Source organism: Phocoena phocoena, chromosome 14 (genome assembly GCF_963924675.1).
Source record: "Phocoena phocoena chromosome 14, mPhoPho1.1, whole genome shotgun sequence".
Taxonomy (NCBI): Eukaryota; Metazoa; Chordata; class Mammalia; order Artiodactyla; family Phocoenidae; genus Phocoena; species Phocoena phocoena.
In genome coordinates, this window is record NC_089232.1 from 17228214 (window position 1) to 17246762 (window position 18549).

The following is an 18549-nucleotide window of genomic DNA, read 5'->3' on the forward strand; positions in this document are numbered from 1 at the left end:
GCTGTGTTAGTTTCTGATGTACAGCAAAGTGATTCAGATATATATATGCATGTATATTTACATATATATATATATATATATTCTTTTTCAGATGATTTTCCATCATAGGTTATTAAAAGATGTTGACTATAGTCCCCTGTGCTATACAGTAGGTCCTTGTTCTTTATTTTATATATAGCAGTGTGTTATCTGTTAATCCCAAATCCCCAATTTATCTCTCTCTGCCTTTCCCTTTGGTAACCATAAGATTATTTTCTATGTCTATGAGTCTGTTTCTGTTTTGTAAATAAGTTCATTTGTATCATTTTTTTAGATTCCACAAATGAGCTATATCATATATTTGTCTTTCTCTGTCTGACTTACTTCACTTAGTATGATAATCTCTAATTCCATCTATGTTGGTACAAATAACATTATTTCATTCTAAGATATCTTCTTTAATGACAATGTAACTGATGTGTGAGTTGGGAAAAGAGAGACCAATCACAATTTAAGTACCAAACACAAACAAATGCATGAAGAACAGTGCATGGATAACTAGGGAATAAATTTGACTTGGAGATTTAATTTTAAATTTACACATTTTTTGCTGTGGCATTTGAATTAATAGCCTAATATTGGAGGGATGTCAGAAGATACTTCTGAACTGAATGTAAGGCTGGGAGGAGATATACATGTTCTATTTGAAAAAGTATTCTCTCTCTGTCATTAAATGTTTTCTTCCCTCAGTTGCTCAAAGATAAAACATACAGTTGCACAGACTCGCCTCCTGTTCAAATATTTCATAAAGCATTTTTCATAGCCTTATATATTTCATGTTAATAAATTTAGATATATGATTGAATTAATGGATTAATATCTTCTCTGTGTATTTAATTAATGAGGTCTATACTGGGAAGATTCAGCCTAATTATTTCATATTATACCTGTATCCTTTATTAATTTAGTCATCTTTAACAGATGAATTGTGTACTTTGACTAATCATATTTAAATATCATTTTATTGATGTTTAACTTCAAATGATTAGATTTACGTTTACCTTCTTTATAGAATCAGACAGTGCTAATCGTGAAGGGTCTATTGAATTTACCATCAACTGCATAACGTTCTTACTATGAGATTAGGTTGTTTACCTGAAAGATTTAGAAACATTAGGAAAAGCAGCTCATATTGGAAATGGAAGGAATTTGAGTCTATTTCAGATTCAATGAATTGATACAAATAATGTTAGAGAGGGCAGCTTCAGGATGGCAGAAGAGTAAGACGTGGAGATCACCTTCCTCCCCACAGTTACATCAGAAATACATCTACATGTGGAACAACTCCTACAGAACACCTACTGAATGCTGGCAGAAGACCTCAGACCTCCCAAAAGGCAAGAAAATCCCCACGTACCTGGGTAGGGCAAAAGAATAAAGGAAAAACAAAGACAAAGAATAGGGATGGGACCTGCACCAGTGGGAGGGATCTGTGAAGGAGGAAAGGTTTCCACACACTAGGAAGCCCTGTCGCAGGCAGAGACTGCAGGTGGCAGAGCAGGGAAGCTTCAGAGCCATGGAGGAGAGCACAGCAACAGGGGCGCAGAGGGCAAAGCGGAGAGACTCCCACACAGAGGATCGGTGCTGACCAGCACTCACCAGCCCGAGAAGATTGTCTGCTCACCCACCGGGATGGGCAGGGGCTGGGAGCTGAGGCTCAGGCTTTGGTCGGATCGCAGGGAGAGGACTGGGGTTGGCGGCGTGAACACAGCCTGAAGTAGATTAGTGCACCATGGCTAACTGGGAGAGAGTCCTGGAAAAGGTCTGGACCTGCCGAAGAGGAGAGAGACTTTTTCTTCCCTCTTTGTTTCCTGGTGCACGAGTAGAGGGGATTAAGAACGCTGCTTAAAGGAGCTCCAGAGATGGGCGCGAGCCACGGCTAACAGCACAAACCCCAAAGATGGGCATGAGACGCTAAGGTTTCTGCTGCTGCCACCAAGAAGCCTGTGTGCGAGCACAGGTCACTATCCACAACTCCCTTCTGGGGAGCCTGTGCAGACCGCCACCGCCAGAGTCCCGTGATCCAGGGACAACTACCCTGGGAAAACGCATGGCATGCCTCAGGCTGGTGCAACGTCCCGCCGGCCTCTGCCGCCAGAGGCTCACCCCACATCCGTACCCCTCCCTCCCCCTGGCCTGAGTGAGCCAGAGCCCCCGAATCAGCTGCTCCTTTAACCCTGTCCTGTCTGAGAGAAGAACACATGCCTTCAGGTGGCTTACATGCAGAGGTGGGTCCAAATCCAAAGCTGAACCCCAGGAGCTGTGTGAACAAAGAAAAGAAAGGGAAATTTCTCCCAGGAGCCTCAGGAGCAGTGGATAAAAGCTCCACAATCAACTTGTCGTACCTTGCATCTGTGGAATAACTGAATAGACAACAAATCATCCCAAATTGAGGAGGTGAACTTTGGGAACAAATATATATATATTTTTCCCCTTTTTCTCTTTTTGAGACTGTGTATGTGTACTCTTCTGTGCGTGATTTTTGTCGGTATAGCTTTGCTTTCACCATTTGTCCTATGGTTCTGTCCATCCAGTTTTTTGTTTGTTTGTTTTTACTTAATTTTTTTATCTTAATAATTATTTTTTATTTTAATAATTTTATTTTACTTTACTATTTTCTTTTCTTTTATTTATTTATTTATTTATTTTTTAAACATCTTTATTGGGGCATAATTGCTTTACAATGGTGTGTTAGTTTCTGCTTTATAACAAAGTGAATCAGCTATACATATACATATGTTCTCATATGTCTTCCCTCTTGCGTCTCCCTCCCTCCCACTCTCCCCATCCCACCCCTCCAGGCTGTCACAAAGCCCCGAGCTAATACCCCTGTGCCTTGCGGCTGCTTCCCCCTAACTATCTACCTTACTACGTTTGTTAGTGTGTATATGTCCATGACTCTCTCTCGCCTTGTCAAAACTTACCCTTCCCCCTCCCCATATCCTCAAGTCCGTTCTCCAGTAGGTCTGCGTCTTTATTCCTGTCTTACCCCTAGGTTCTTCATGACATTATTTTTCCTTAAATTCCATATATATGTGTTAGCATACGGTATTTGTCTTTTTCTTTCTGACTTACTTCACTCTGTATGACAGACTCTAGGTCTATCCATCTCATTACAAATAGCTCAATTTCATTTCTTTTTAAGGCTGAGTAATATTCCATTGTGTATATGTGCCACATCTTCTTTATCCATTCATCCGATGATGGGCGCTTAGGGTGTTTCCATCTCCGGGCTATTGTAAATAGAGCTGCAATGAACATTTTGGTACATGACTCTTTTTGAATTTTGGTTTTCTCAGGGTATATGCCCAGTAGTGGGATTGCTGGGTCATATGGTAGTTCTATTTGTAGTTTTTTAAGGAACCTCCATACTGTTCTCCATAGTGGCTGAACCAATTCACATTCCCACCAGCAGTGCAAGAGTGTCCCCTTTTCTCCACACCCTCTCCAGCATTTATTGTTTCTAGATTTTTTGATGATGGCCATTCTGACTGGTGTGAGATGATATCTCATTGTAGTTTTGATTTGCATTTCTCTAATGATTAATGATGTTCAGCATTCTTTCATGTGTTTGTTGGCATTCTGTATATCTTCTTTGGAGAAATGTCTCTTTAGGTCTTCTGCACATTTTTGGATGGGGTTGTTTGTTTTTTTGTTATTGAGCTGCATGAGCTGCTTGTAAATTTTGGAGATTAATCCTTTGTCAGTTGCTTCATTTGCAAATGTTTTCTCCCATTCTGAGGGTTGTCTTTTGGTCTTGATTATGGTTTCCTTTGCTGTGCAAAAGCTTTGAAGTTTCATTAGGTCCCATTTGTTTATTTTTGTTTTTATTTCCATTACTCTAGGAGGTGGGTCAGAAAGGATCTTGCTGTGATTTATGTCATAGAGTGTTCTGCCTATGTTTTCCCCTAAGACTTTGATAGTGTCTGGCCTTACATTTAGGAATTTAATGCATTTTGAGCTTATTTTTGTGTATGGTGTTCGGGAGTGATTTAATCTCATACTTTTACATGTACCTGTCCAGTTTTCCCAGCACCATTTATTGAAGAGGCTGTCCTTTCTCCACTGTACATTCCTGCCTCCTTTATCAAAGATAAGGTGTCCATATGTGCGTGGGTTTATCTCTGGACTTTCTATCCTGTTCCACTGATCTATCTTTCTGTTTTTGTGCCAGTACCATACTGTCTTGATTACTGTTGCTTTGTAGTATAGTCTGAAGTCAGGGAGCCTGATTCCTCCAGCTCCTTTTTTCGTTCTCAAGATTGCTTTGGCTATTTGGGGTCTTTTGTGTTTCCATACAAATTCTGAAATTTTTTGCTCTAGTTCTGTGAAAAATGCCAGTGGTAGTTTGATAGGGATTGAATTGAATCTGTAGATTGCTTTGGGTAGTAGAGTCATTTTCACAATGTTGATTCTTCCCATCCAGGAACATAGTATATCTCTCCATTTATTTGTATCATCTTTAATTTCTTTCATCAGTGTCTTATAATTTTCTGCATACAGGTCTTTCGTATCCTTAGGTAGGTTTATTCCTAGATATTTTGTTCTTTTTGTTGCAATGGTAAATGGGAGTGTTTTCTTGATTTCACTTTCAGATTTTTCATCATTAGTATATAGGAATGCCAGAGACTTCTGTGTATTAATTTTGTATCCTGCTACTTTACCAAATTCATTGATTAGCTCTAGTAGTTTTCTGGTAGCATTTTAGGATTCTCCATGTATAGTATCATGTCATCTGCAAACAGTGACAGCTTTACTTCTACTTTTCCGATTTGGATTCCTTTTCTTCTCTGATTGCTGTGGCTAAAACTTCCAAAACTATGTTGAATAAGAGTGGTGAGACTGGGCAACCTTGTCTTGTTCCTGATCTTAGTGGAAATGTTTTCAGTTTTTCACCATTGAGGATGATGTTTGCTGTGGGCTTGTCATATATGGCCTTTATTATGTTGAGGAAAGTTCCCTCTATGCCTACTTTCTGGAGGGTTTTTATCATAAATGGGTGTTGAATTTTGTCGAAAGCTTTCTCTGCATCTATTGAGATGATCATATGGTTTTTCTCCTTCAATTTGTTAATATGGTTTATCACATTGATAGATTTGAGTATATTGAAGAATCCTTGCATTCCTGGAATAAACCCCACTTGATCATGGTGTATGATCCTTTTAATGTGCTGTTGGATTCTGTTTGCTAGTATTTTGTTGAGGATTTTTGCATCTATGTTCATCAGTGATATTGGCCTGTAGTTTTCTTTCTTTGTGACATCCTTGTCTGGTTTTGGTATCAAGGTGATGTTGGCCTCGTAGAAGGAATTTGTGAGTGTTCCTCCCTCTGCTATATTTTGGAAGAGTTTGAGAAGGATAGGTGTTAGCTCTTCTCTAAACGTTTGATAGAATTCACCTGTGAAGCCATCTGGTCCTGGGATTTTGTTTGTTGGAAGATTTTTAATCACAGTTTCAATTTCAGTGCTTGTGATTTGTCTGTTCATATTTTCTATTTCTTCCTGATTCAGTCTTGGCAGGTTGTGCATTTCTAAGAATTTGTCCATTTCTTCCAGATTGTCCATTTTATTGGCATAGAGTTGCTTGTAGTAATCTCTCGTGATTTTTTTTATTTCTGCAGTGTCAGTTGTTACTTCTCCTTTTTCATTTCTAATTCTATTGATTTGAGTGTTCTCCCTCTTTTTCTTGATGAGTCTGGCTAGTGGTTTATCTATTTTGTTTATCTTCTCAAAGAACCAGCTTTTAGTTTTATTGATCTTTGCTATCGTCTCCTGCATTTCTTTTTCATTTATTTCTGATCTGCTTTTTATGATTTCTTTCCTTCTGCTAGCTTTGGGGTTTTTTTGTTCTTCTTTCTCTAATTGCTTGAGTTGCTAGGTTAGGTTGTTTATTCGAGATGTTTCCTGCTTCTTAAGGTGGGCTTGTATTGCTATAAACTTCCCCCTTAGAACTGCTTTTGCTGCATCCCATAGGTTTTGGGACGTTGTGTCTCCATTGTCATTTGTTTCTAGGTATTTTTTTATTTCCTCTATGATATCTTAGGTGATCACTTCATTATTAAGTAGTGTACTGTTTAGCCTCCATGTGTTTGTATTTTTTACAGATCTTTTCCTGTAATTGATATCTAGTCTCATGGTGTTCTGGTCAGAAAAGATATTTGATACAATCTCAGTTTTCTTAAATTTACCAAGGCTTGATTTGTGACCCAAGATATGATCTATCCTGGAGAATGTTCCATGAGCACTTGAGAAAAATGTGTATTCTGTTGTTTTTGGATGGAGTGTCCTATAAATATCAATTAAGTCCATCTTGTTTAATGTATCATTTAAAGCTTGTGTTTCCTTATTTATTTTCATTTTGGATGATCTGTCCATGGGTGAAAGTGGGGTGTTAAATTCCCCTACTATGAATGTGTTACTGTCGATCTCCCCTTTTATGGCTGTTAGTATTTGCCTTATGTATTGAGGTGCTCCTATGTTGGGTGCATAAATATTTACAATTGTTATATCTTCTTCTTGGATCGATCCCTTGATCATTATATAGTGTCCTTCTTTATCCCTTTTAATAGTCCTTATTTTAAAGTCTATTTTGTCTGATATGAGAATTGCTACTCCAGCTTTCTTTTGGTTTCCATTTGCATGGAATATCTTTTTCCATCCCCTTACTTTCAGTCTGTATGTGTCTCTAGGTCTGAAGTGGGTCTCTTGTAGACAGCATATATAAGGGTCTTGTTTTTGTATCCATTCAGCCAATCTGTGTCTTTTGGTGGGAGCATTTAGTCCATTTACATTTAAGGTAATTATCCATATGTATGTTCCTATTCCCATTTTCTATATTGTTTTGGGTTCGTTATTATAGGTCGTTTCCCTCTCTTGCGTTTCTTGTCTAGAGAAGTTCCTTTAGCATTTGTTGTAAAGCTGGTTTGGTGGTGCTGAACTCTCTCAGCTTTTGCTTGTTTGTAAAGGTTTCAATTTCTCCATCAAATCTGAATGAGATCCTTGCTTGATAGAGTAGTCTTGGTTGCAGGTTTTTCTCCTTCATCACTTTCAGTATGTCCTGCCAATCCCTTCTGGCTTGTAGGGTTTCTGTTGAGAGATCAGCTGTTAACCTTATGGGGATTCCCTTGTGTGTTATTTGTTGTTTTTCCCTTGCTGCTTTTAATATGCTTTCTTTGTATTTAATTTTTGACAGTTTGATTAATATGTGTTTTGGCGTATTTCTCCTTGTATTTATCCTGTATGGGACTCTCTGTGCTTCCTGGACTTGATTAACTATTTCCTTTCCCATATTAGGGAAGTTTTCAACTATAATCTCTTCAAATATTTTCTCATTCCATTTCTTTTTTTCTTCTTCTTCTGGAACCCCTATAATTCGAATGTTGATGCGTTTAATGTTGTCCCAGAGGTCTCTGAGACTGTCCTCAGTTCTTTTCATTCTTTTTTCTTTATTCTGCTCTGCAGTAGTTATTTCCACTACTTTATCTTCCAGGTCACTTATCCTTTCTTCTGCCTCAGTTATTCTGCTATTGATCCTATCTAGAGTACTTTTAATTTCATTTATTGCATTGTTCATGGTTGCTTGTTTCATCTTTATTTCTTCTAGGTCCTTGTTAACTGTTTCTTGCATTTTGTCCATTCTACTTCCAAGATTTCGGATCATCCTTACTATCATTATTCTGAATTCTTTTTCAGGTAGATTGCCTATTTCCTCTTCATTTGTTAGGTCTGGTGGGTTTTTATCTTGCTCCTTCATCTGCTGTATGTTTTTCTGTCTTCTCATTTTGCTTATCTTACTGTGTTTGGGGTCTCCTTTTTGCAGGCTGCACATTCGTACTTCCCGTTGTTTTTGGTGTCTGTCTCCAGTGGCTAAGGTTGTTTTAGTGGGTTGTGTAGGCTTCCTGGTGGAGGGGACTAGTGCCTGTGTTGTCATGGATGAGGCTGGATCTTGTCTCTCTAGTGGGCAGGTTCACGTCTGGTGGTGTGTTTTGGGGTGTCTGTGGCCTTATTATGATTTTAGGTAGCCTCTCTGATAATGTGTGGGGTTGTGTTCCTCTTTTGCTAGTTGTTTGGCATAAGTTGTCCAGCACTGTGGCTTGCTGGTCATTGAGTGAAGCTGGGCGCTGGTGTTAAGATGGAGGTATCTGGGAGATTTCCACCATTTAATATTATGTGGAGCTGGGAGGTCTCTTGTTGACCAGTGTCCTGAAGTTGGCTCTCCTACCTCAGAGGCAGAGCCCTGACTCCTGGGCTGGAGCACCAAGAGCCTTTCATCCACACGGCTCAGAATAAAAGGGAGAAAAAGTAGAGAGAATTAGTAGAAGTATGAGGAAAGAAAGAAGGAAAGGAGGAAAGGAAGGAAGGAAGAAATAAGTAAAGGAAAGAAAAGAGGGAGGGAGGAAGGAAGGAAGGAAGTAAGGAGGGAAAGAAGGAGAAAATGTAGAGAGAATTAGTAGAAGTATGAGGAAAGAAAGAAGGAAAGGAGGAAAGGAAGGAAGGAAAAAAGAAGCAAAGAAGGAAAGAAGGGAGGGAGGGACAGAAAGAAAGAAGATACAGTAAAAATAAAATAAAGTATAATATAGTTATTGAACTAAAAAATATTTAGAAAAAAAAAAAAAAAAAAAAAGGGACGGATAGAACCCTAGGACAAATGTTGGAAGCAAAACTATACCGAGAAAATCTTACACAGAAGCATACACATACACGTTCACAAAAAGAGGCAAAAGGGGAAAAATCATAAATCCTGCTCCCAGAGACCACCTCCTCAACCTGGGGTGATTCGCTATCTAAAGGAGGGAAGGAAGGAAGGAAAGAAAGAAAGAAAGAACGAAGGTAAAGTACAATAAAGTTATTACAATTAAAATTAATTATTAAGAAAAAAAAATTTTTTTAAAAACCATGGATGGATAGAGCCCTAGGACAAATGGTGGAAGCAAGAGTATACAGACAAGATCTCACACAGAAGCATACACGCACACATTCACAAAAAGAGGAAAAGGGAAAAAAATCACAGATCTAGCTCCTAAATTCCACCTCTTCAATTTGGGATCACTCCCTGTCTATTCAGGTATTCCACAGATGCAGGGCACATCAAGTTGATTGTGGAGCTTCAATCCGCCGCCTCCGTGGCTGCCGGGAGAGACCTCCCCCTCTCCTCCCTGCTCTCACAGCTCACAGGAGCTCAGCTTTGTACCCGGCCCTGCCCCTGCGCGCAGGTCACTGGAGGGTGTCTGTTTTTTGCTCAGACAGGACAGGGTTAAAGGAGCCGCTGATTCGGGGGCTCCGGCTCACTCAGGCCGGGTGTTGGGGAATGGGGGAAGGAGGGGCAATAGGGGCACTGCGTGCAGGGTGGGCCTGCGGCGGCAGAGGCGGCGTGACGCTGCGGCAGAGGCTGGCGTGACGTTGCACCAGCCTGAGACCCGCCGTGCGTACTCCCGGGTAAGTTGTCCCGGAACAACTGGGAACCTGGCAGTGGCGGCCTGCACAGGCTCCGCGGAAGAGGGGCGTGGAGAGTGACCTGTGCTCGCACACAGCCCCCCTGGTGGCGGCAGCAGCAGCCCTAGTGTCTCCCGCCCATCTCTGGGGTCCGCGGTTCTAGCTGCGGCTCGCGCCTGTCTCTGGGTTTCGTGCTTCCAGCCGCGGCTCGCGCCCGTCTCGGGGGCTCGCGCCCTCAGCCGCGGCTCACGCCCGTCTCTGGGGTTCGCGCTTTTAGCCGCGGCTCGCACCCGTCTCTGGAGTTCCTTTAAGCAGCGCTCTTCAACCCCTCTCCTCGCGCACCAGGAAACAAAGAGGGAAGAAAAAGTCTCTTGCCTCTTCGGCAGGTGCAGGCTTTTCCCCGAACTCCCTCCCGGCTAGTCGTGGAGCACCAACCCCTTCAGGCTATGTTCAAGCCGCCAACCCCAGTCCTCTCCCTGCGCTCCGTCCAAAACCAAAATCGGAGCCTCAGCTCGCAGCCCCGCCCGCCCCGGCGGGTGAGCAGAGAAGACTCTTGGGTTGGTGAGTGCTGGTCGGCACCAATCGTCTGTACAGGAATCTCCCCGCTTTGCCCTCCGCACCCGTCGCTGTGCACTCCTCCGTGGTCCCGAAGCTCCCCCCTCCGCCTCCCGCAGTCTCCGCCCGTGGAGGGGCTTCCTACTGTGTGGAAACTTTTCCTCCTTCACAGCTCCCTCCCACTGGTGCAGGTGCCGTCCTTATACTTTTGTCTCTGTTTTTTCTTTTTTTCTTTTGCCCTACCCAGGTACGTGGGGAGTTTCTTGCCTTTTGGGAGCTCTGAGGTCTTCTGCCAGCGTTCAGTAGGTGTTCTGTCGGAGTTGTTCCACGTGTAGATGTATTTCTGGTGTATCCGTGAGGAGGAAGGCGATCTCCACGTCTTACTCTTCCGCCATCTTCCAACCCGTCAGAGAGCCTTTTATTTTATTTTATCCTCTTTCTTTCTTTCTTTCTTTCTTTCTTTCTTTCTTTCTTTCTTTCTTTCTTTCTTTCTTTCTTTCTTTCTATTTTTTTCTCTTTTATTCTGAGCTGTGTGGACGAAAGGATCTTGGTTCTCCAGCCAGGAGTCAGTGCTGTGGCTCTGAGGTGGGAAAGGCAACTTCAGGACACTGGTCCACAAAGGACCTCCCAGCACCACGTAATATCAACCAGGGAAAATCTGCCAGAGATCTCCATCTCAACAACAAGACCCATCTCAACAACAAGATGGTCGTTCACTCAACGACCATCAAGCTACAGTGCTGGACACCCTATGCCAAACAACTAGCAAGACAGGAACACAGTCCCATTTGTTAAATGAGGCTGCCTGAAGTTATAATAAGGCCACAGACACCCCAAAACACACCACCAGACATGGACCTGCCCACCAGAAAGACAATATCCAGCCTCACTGACCAGAACACAGGCACTAGTCCCCTCTACTAGGAAGCCTACACAAACCACCAAACCAACTTTAGCCACTGGGGACAGACACCAAAAACAACACGACCTACAAACCTGCAGCCTGTGAAAAACAGACCCAAAACACAGTAAGTTAAGCAAAATGAGAAGACAGAAAAACACACAGCAGATGAAGCAGCAAGGTAAAAACCCACCAGACCTAATAAATGAAGAGGAAATAGGCAATCTACCTGAAAAAGAATTCAGAGTAATGATAGTAAAGAGGACACAAAATCTTGGAAATAGAATAGAAAAAATACAAAAAACGTTTAACAAGGACCTAGAAGAACTAAACAGCAAACAAACAAAGATAAACAACACAATAAATGAAATTTAAAATTCTCTAGAAGGAAACAATAGCAGAATAACTGAGGCAGAAGAACGGATAAGTGACCTGGAAGATAAAATAGTGGAAATAACTACTGCAGAGCAGAATAAAGAAAAAAGAATGAAAGGAACTGAGGACAGTCTCAGAGACCTCTAGGGCAACATTAAACACACCACATTCGAATTATAGGAGTCCCAGAAGAAGAGAAAAAGAAAGGGAATGAGAAAATATTTGAAGAGATTATAGTTGAAAACTTCCCTAATATGGGAAAGGAAATAGTTAATCAAGTCCAGGAAGCACAGAGAGTCCCATACAGGATAAATACAAGGAGAAACACACCAAGACACATATTAATCAAACTATCAAAATTATATACAAAGAAAACATATTAAAAGCAACAAGGGAAAAATAACACACAAGGGAATCCCCATAAGGTTAACAGCTGATCTCTCAGCAGAAACACTGCAAGCCAGAAGGGAGTGGCAGAACATATTTAAAGTGATGAAGAAGAAAAGCCTACAACCAAGATTACTCTACCCAGCAAGGATCTCATTCAGATTTGATGTAGAAAATAAAACCTTTACAGACAAGTAAAACCTGAGAGAGTTCAGCACCACTAAACCAGCTTTACAACAAATGCTAAAGGAACTTCTCTAGGCTGGAAACAGAAGAGAAGGAAAAGACCTACAATAACAAACCCCAAAAAATTAAGAAAATGGGAATAGGAACATACATATCGATAATAACGTTAAGCGTAAATGGAATAAAGGCTCCAACCAAAAGACACAGACTCACTGAATGGATAGCAAAACAAGACCCATATATATGCTGTCTACAAGAGACCCACTTCAGACCTATGGACACATACAGACTGAAAGTGAGGGGATGGAAAAGAATATTCCATGCAAATGGAAATCAAAAGAAAGGTGGAGCAGCAATTCTCATATCAGACAAAATAGACTTTAAAATAAAGACTATTACAACAGACAAAGAAGGACACTACAAAAAGATCAAGGGATCGATCCAACAAGAAGGTATAACAATTGCAAATATTTATGCAACAAACATAGGAGCACCTCATTACATAAGGCGAATACTAACAGCCATAAAAGGGGAAATCGACAGTAACAAAATCATAGTGGGGGACTTTAACACCCCATTTTCACCAATGAACAGATCATCCAAAATGAAAATAAATAAGGAAACACAATCTTTATATGATTCATTAAACAAGATGGACTTACTTAATAATTATAGTGCATTCTATCCAAAAAGAACAGAATACACATTCTCTCAAGTGGTCATGGAACATTCTCCAGGATAGATCATATCTTGGGTCACAAATCAAGCCTTGGTAAATTTAAGAAAATTGAAATCATATCAAGTATCTTTTCCGACCACAATGCTATGAGACTAGATATCAATTACAGGAAAACATCTGTAACAAATAGAAACACATGGTGGCTAAACAATGCACTACTTAATAACCAAGTGATCACTGAAGAAATCAAAGAGGCAACCAAAATATACCTAGAAACAAATGACAATGGAGACACGATGACCCAGATCCTATGGGATGCAGCAAAAGCAGTTCTAAGAGGGAAGTTTACAGCTATACAAGCCTACCTTAAGAAACAGGAAACATCTCAAATAAGCAAGCTAATGTTGCACCTAAAGCAATTAGAGAAAGAAGAACAAAACCCCCCCCGAAGTTAGCAGAAGGAAAGAAATCATAAAGACCAGATCAGAAATAAATGAAAAAGAAATAAAGGAAACAATAGCAAAGATCTATAAAATTAAAAACTGATACTTTGAGAAGATAAAAAATAGAAAGTTGATAAACCATTAACCAGACTCATCAAAAAGAAAAAGGGAGAGGACTCAAATCAATAGAATTAGAAATGAAAAAGGAGAAGTAACAACTGACACTGCAGAAATACAAAGGATCATGAGAGATTTCTACAAGGAATTTTATGTTTAAAACTGGCCAAACTGGAAGAAATGGAAAATCCTAAGAAACGCACCACCTGCCAAGACTGAACCAGGAAGAAATAGAAAATATGAACAGACCAATCACAAGCACTGAAATTGAAACTGTGATTAAAATATTCCAACAAACAAAAGCCCAGGACCAGATGGCTTCATGGGCGAATTCTATCAAACATTTAGAGAAGAGCTAATACCCATCCTTCTCAAACTCTTCCACAATATAGCAGAGGGAGGAGCACTCCCAAACTCATTCTACAAGGCCACCATCACCTTGATACCAGAACGAGACAAAGATGTCACAAAGAAAAAAAACTACAGGGCAATAATACTGATGAACATAGATGCAAAAATCCTCAACAAAATACTAGCAAACAAAATTGAACATTATATTAAAAGGATCATACACCATGATCAAGTGGGGTTTATTCCAGGAATGCAAGGATTCTTCAATATATGCAAATCAATGTGATACACTATATTAACAAATTGAAGGAGAAAAATCATATGATCATCTCAATTGATGCAGAGAAAACTTTTGACAAAATTGAACATGCATTTATGATAAAAACCCTGCAGAAAGTAGGCATAGAGGGAACTTACCTCAATATAATAAAGGCCATATAAGACAAACTCACAGCCAACATCCTCCTCAGTGGTGAAAAACTGAAACCACTTCCACTAAGATAAGGAACAAGACAAGGTTTCCCACTCTCACCACACTTATTCAACATAGTTTTGGAAGTTTGAGCCAGAGCAATCACAGAAGAAACAGAAATAAAAGGAATCCAATTTGGAAAAGAAGAACAAAAGTTGTCACTGTCTGCAGATGACATGATACTATATATAGATAATCCTAAAGATGTTACCAGAAAACTACTAGAGGTAATCAATGAATTGGGTAAAATAGCAGGATACAAAATTAATGCACAGAAATCTCTGGCATTCCTATACACTAATGATGAAAAATCTGAAAGTGAAATTAAGAAAACACTCCCATTTACCATTGCAACAAAAAGAATAAAATATCTAGGAATAACCTACCTAAGGAGACAAAAGACCTATATGCAGAAAATTATAAGACACTGATGAAAGAAATTAAAGATGATAGAAATAGATTGAGAGATATGCCATGTTCTTGGATTGGAAGAATCCACATTGTGATAATGACTCTACTACTCAAAGCAATCTACAGATTCAATGCAATCCCTATCAAACTACCACTGGCATTTTTAACAGAACTAGAACAAAAAATTTCAGAATTTGTATGGAAACACAAAAGACCCTGAAAAGCCAAAACAGTCTTGAGAACAAAAAGTGGAGCTGGAAGAATCAGGCTCCCTGACTTCAGACTATACTACAAAGCTACAGTAATCAAGACAGTATGGTACTGGCACAAAAACAGAAATATAGATCAATGGAACAGGTTAGAAAGCCCAGAGATAAACCCACGCACATATGCTCACCTTATAAAGGAGGCAAGAATATACAGTTGAGAAAAGACAGCCTCTTCAATAAGTGGTGCTGGGAAAACTGGACAGGTACATGTAAAAGTATGAAATTAGAACACTCCCTAACACCATACACAAAAATAAACTCAAAATGCATTAAATTCCTAAATGTAAGGCCAGACACTATCAAAGTCTTAGGGGAAAACATAGGCAGAACACTGTATGACATGAATCACAGCAAGATCTTTTTTGACCCACCTCCTAGAGAAATGGAAATAAAAACAAAAATAAACAAATCGGACCTAATGAAACTTAAAAGCTTTTACTCAGAAAAGGAAACCATATACAAGACCAAAAGACAACCCTCAGAATGGGAGAAAATATTTGCAAATGAAGCAACTGACGAAGGATTAATCTCCAAAATTACAAGCAGCTCATGCAGCTCAATATGTAAAGAACAAACAACCCAATCCAAAAATGGGCAGAAGACCTAACTAGACATTTCCCCAAAGAAGATATACAGATTGCCAACAAACACATGAAAGAATGCTCAACATCATTAATCATTAGAGAAATGCAAATCAAAACTACCATGAGATATCATCTCACACTGGTCAGAATGGCTATCATCAAAAATTCTATAAACAATAAATCCTGGAGAGGGTTTGTAGAAAAGGGAACCCTCTTGCACTGTTGGTGGGAACGTAAATTGATACAGCCACTATGGAGAACAGTATGGATGTTTCTTAGGACACTAGAAATAGAACTACCATACAACCCAGAAATCCCACTACTGGGCATATACCCTGAGAAAACCATAATTCAAAAAGAGTCATGTACCAAAATGTTCATTGCAGCTCTATTTACAATAGCCAGGACATGGAATCAACCTAAGTGTCCATCAACAGATGAATGGATAAAGAAGATGTGGCACATATATATAATGGAATAATGCTCAGCCATAAAAAAATGAAATTGAGTTATTTGTACTGAGGTAGATGGACCTAGAGTCTGTCATACAGAGTGAAGTATGTCAGAAAGAGAAAAAGAAATACTGTATGCTAACACATATATATGGAATCTTAGAGAAAAAGGAAAAAAAAAAAAAAGGTCATGAAGAACCTAAGGGCAAGACAGGAATAAAGACACAGACCTACTAGAGAATTGACTTCAGGATATGGGGAGGGGGAAGTGTAAGCTGTGACAAAGTGAGAGAGTGGCATGGACACATATACACTACCAAACGTAAAATAGATAGTGTGAAGCAGCCGCATAGCACAGGGAGATCAGCTCGGTGCTTTGTGACCACCTAGAGGGGTGGGATAGGGAGTGTGGGAGGGAGGGAGATGCAAAAGTGAAGAGATATGGGAGCATATGTATATGTGTAACTGACTCACTTTGTTATAAAGCCAAAACTAACACACCATTGTAAAACAATTATACTCCAATAAAGATGTTGAAAAAAAATAATAGTGTTAGAAAAAATATATTTGATTTTACTCTCTCCTTTTGTGGTTCATAAGTGAGTGGTGATTGTCATGATAAGTTCAGATTTTTCAACCTAGTTTGTGCCTAGTTGTCATGTTGCATTGTTTTTAAGAATCTCTTTTATGGGAAGTCTTGCACCATGTGCTCAACTGTTACCAAAGTCCAAGGCATAGTTTATGATAAGAATTTGAAATTGATTTGGGAAGGCAGAAAGAAACATATGGCAATGTAGCCCAATGAGATACGAACTTCAAAGACAAATATAAATCACATTTCTAAACTACAAAATTCAAAGCTAATAACAGATGCTCCGTATGCAATTGCATAGAGATATTATCTTATATTGGCTTTCAGTATGATGGAGCACAGAGATAGAAAATAAGGGAATCTACTATTCTATTCTTTAATAGATACTTCTAAAATATTATAATCTAACAGATTTTGTGTTCCTGTTGACTCAAAGGGAGAGATTAATTAAACTATCTCTTTGACTCAAAAAATGAAAATCAACTTGTAGTCTCCAGATATGTAAAGTTCTGAATAATATTTACTTAAGCTGCATTATTCAACATTATTAAAGGAAAATTCTCTATTTGTATCCAGATGTGTTTGTTTAATGGTCTCATGAGTTGTGGCAGGATAGAATGCACCATTAACAGTTTGACACACCTCAATAATTACCCCTACATATTTCTCAATTCTTTTATCTAATAAATGTAAAAATTGATTATTTTTTAAAATTTATTTTATTGAAATATAGTTGATTTACAATGTTGTGTTAATTTCTGCTGTATAGCAAAGTGATTCAGTTATACATATATATATATATATATATATATATACACATTATTTTTCATATTCTTTTCCATTATGGTTTATCACAGGATATTGAATATAGTTCCCTGTGCTATACAGTAGGACTAGCAGATGAAAACTGTTATATATAGACCAGGTAAACAACAAGGAATTGTTCTTAAGACTAAGACTTTGGTCTCTTTTGCTTCAATTTTTCAGAAAAATGAAATTAGCAATATATATCCTCCTAATAATTCACCATTATTCTCTTTAAATTCTCCCAAACTCTGATACTTATTTTCATAAATCTTGTTTCCTAATGATGTCATTCATTGTTAACTACATTATTATTGTTTCTTTACTATGCCATCCCTGACTTCATCCTAAGCCTGGTCAATCTAGCGGTCTGGAGATGGACAGTATAAATAGAGCATAATTCTTTGTGAACATTGGTTTAAAAAAGGAAAGAAAAACCTTGTCAGAAACATCAAATGTAAGTTCTTCCTCTCGATAGTACTGGATCATTTTAGGTTATATGACCACTTTTAGGTTATATGACCATTTTAGGTTATATGACCACATTTTAGGTTATATGACTACTTTTGGACCCATAATAGTTAGCAAGAAAATAGCTTGAGCAGGTTGACTTGGACTAATTTGATTCCACTACAGAGCTGGGCATGTTTGGAAATCTAAACAGAACTGGCATGGTTCTTATATTGGGATCTGACATCTAATGGCGAATGAATAAAATAGGTTAATGACATCAAGAGGTGAAATGGTTAAAATCGCAGAGTTCACTCACATTTCCAAGTGTTTAAAAACAGGAAATGTAGTTATTGACTATTATTCCTAGGTTAGTGTACACTCATTAAAAATGATTACTTTTTAAATTGAAGTATAGTTGACTTATTATATTAGTTTCAGGTGTACAACATAGTGATTTGATATTTTTATACATTATGAAATGATCACCATGATAAGCCTAATTACCATCTGTCACCAAAGTTATTACAATATTATTGACTATATTCCCTATGATGCACAATGCATTCTCAATACTTATTTTAAAACTGGAAGTTTGTACTTCTTAATACCTTTCATCTATTTCACCCATTCTCCCACTTCCCTCCTCTCTGGCAACTACTAGTTTGTTCTTTGTATATATGAATCTGTTTCTGTTTTGTTATGTTTACTCTTTTTATTTTTTAGATTTCACACATAAGTGAAATTGCATGGTATTTAGCTTTCTTTGTCTTAGTTACTTCACTTAGCATAATACTCTATATGTCCATCCGTGTTGTCACAAATGGCAAGATTTCATTCATTTTTATGGCTGAGTATTATTCCATTAAACCTGTAGATTGCTTTGGGTAGTATGGGAATTTTAATAATATTAATTCTTTCAATCTATGAGCACTGTATATCTTTCCATTTATTTGTGTCATCTTCAGTTTCTTTTATCGATGTCTTATAGTTTTCGGTGTACAAGTTTTTTACTTCCTTGGTTAAATTTATTTCTAGGTATTTTATTCTTT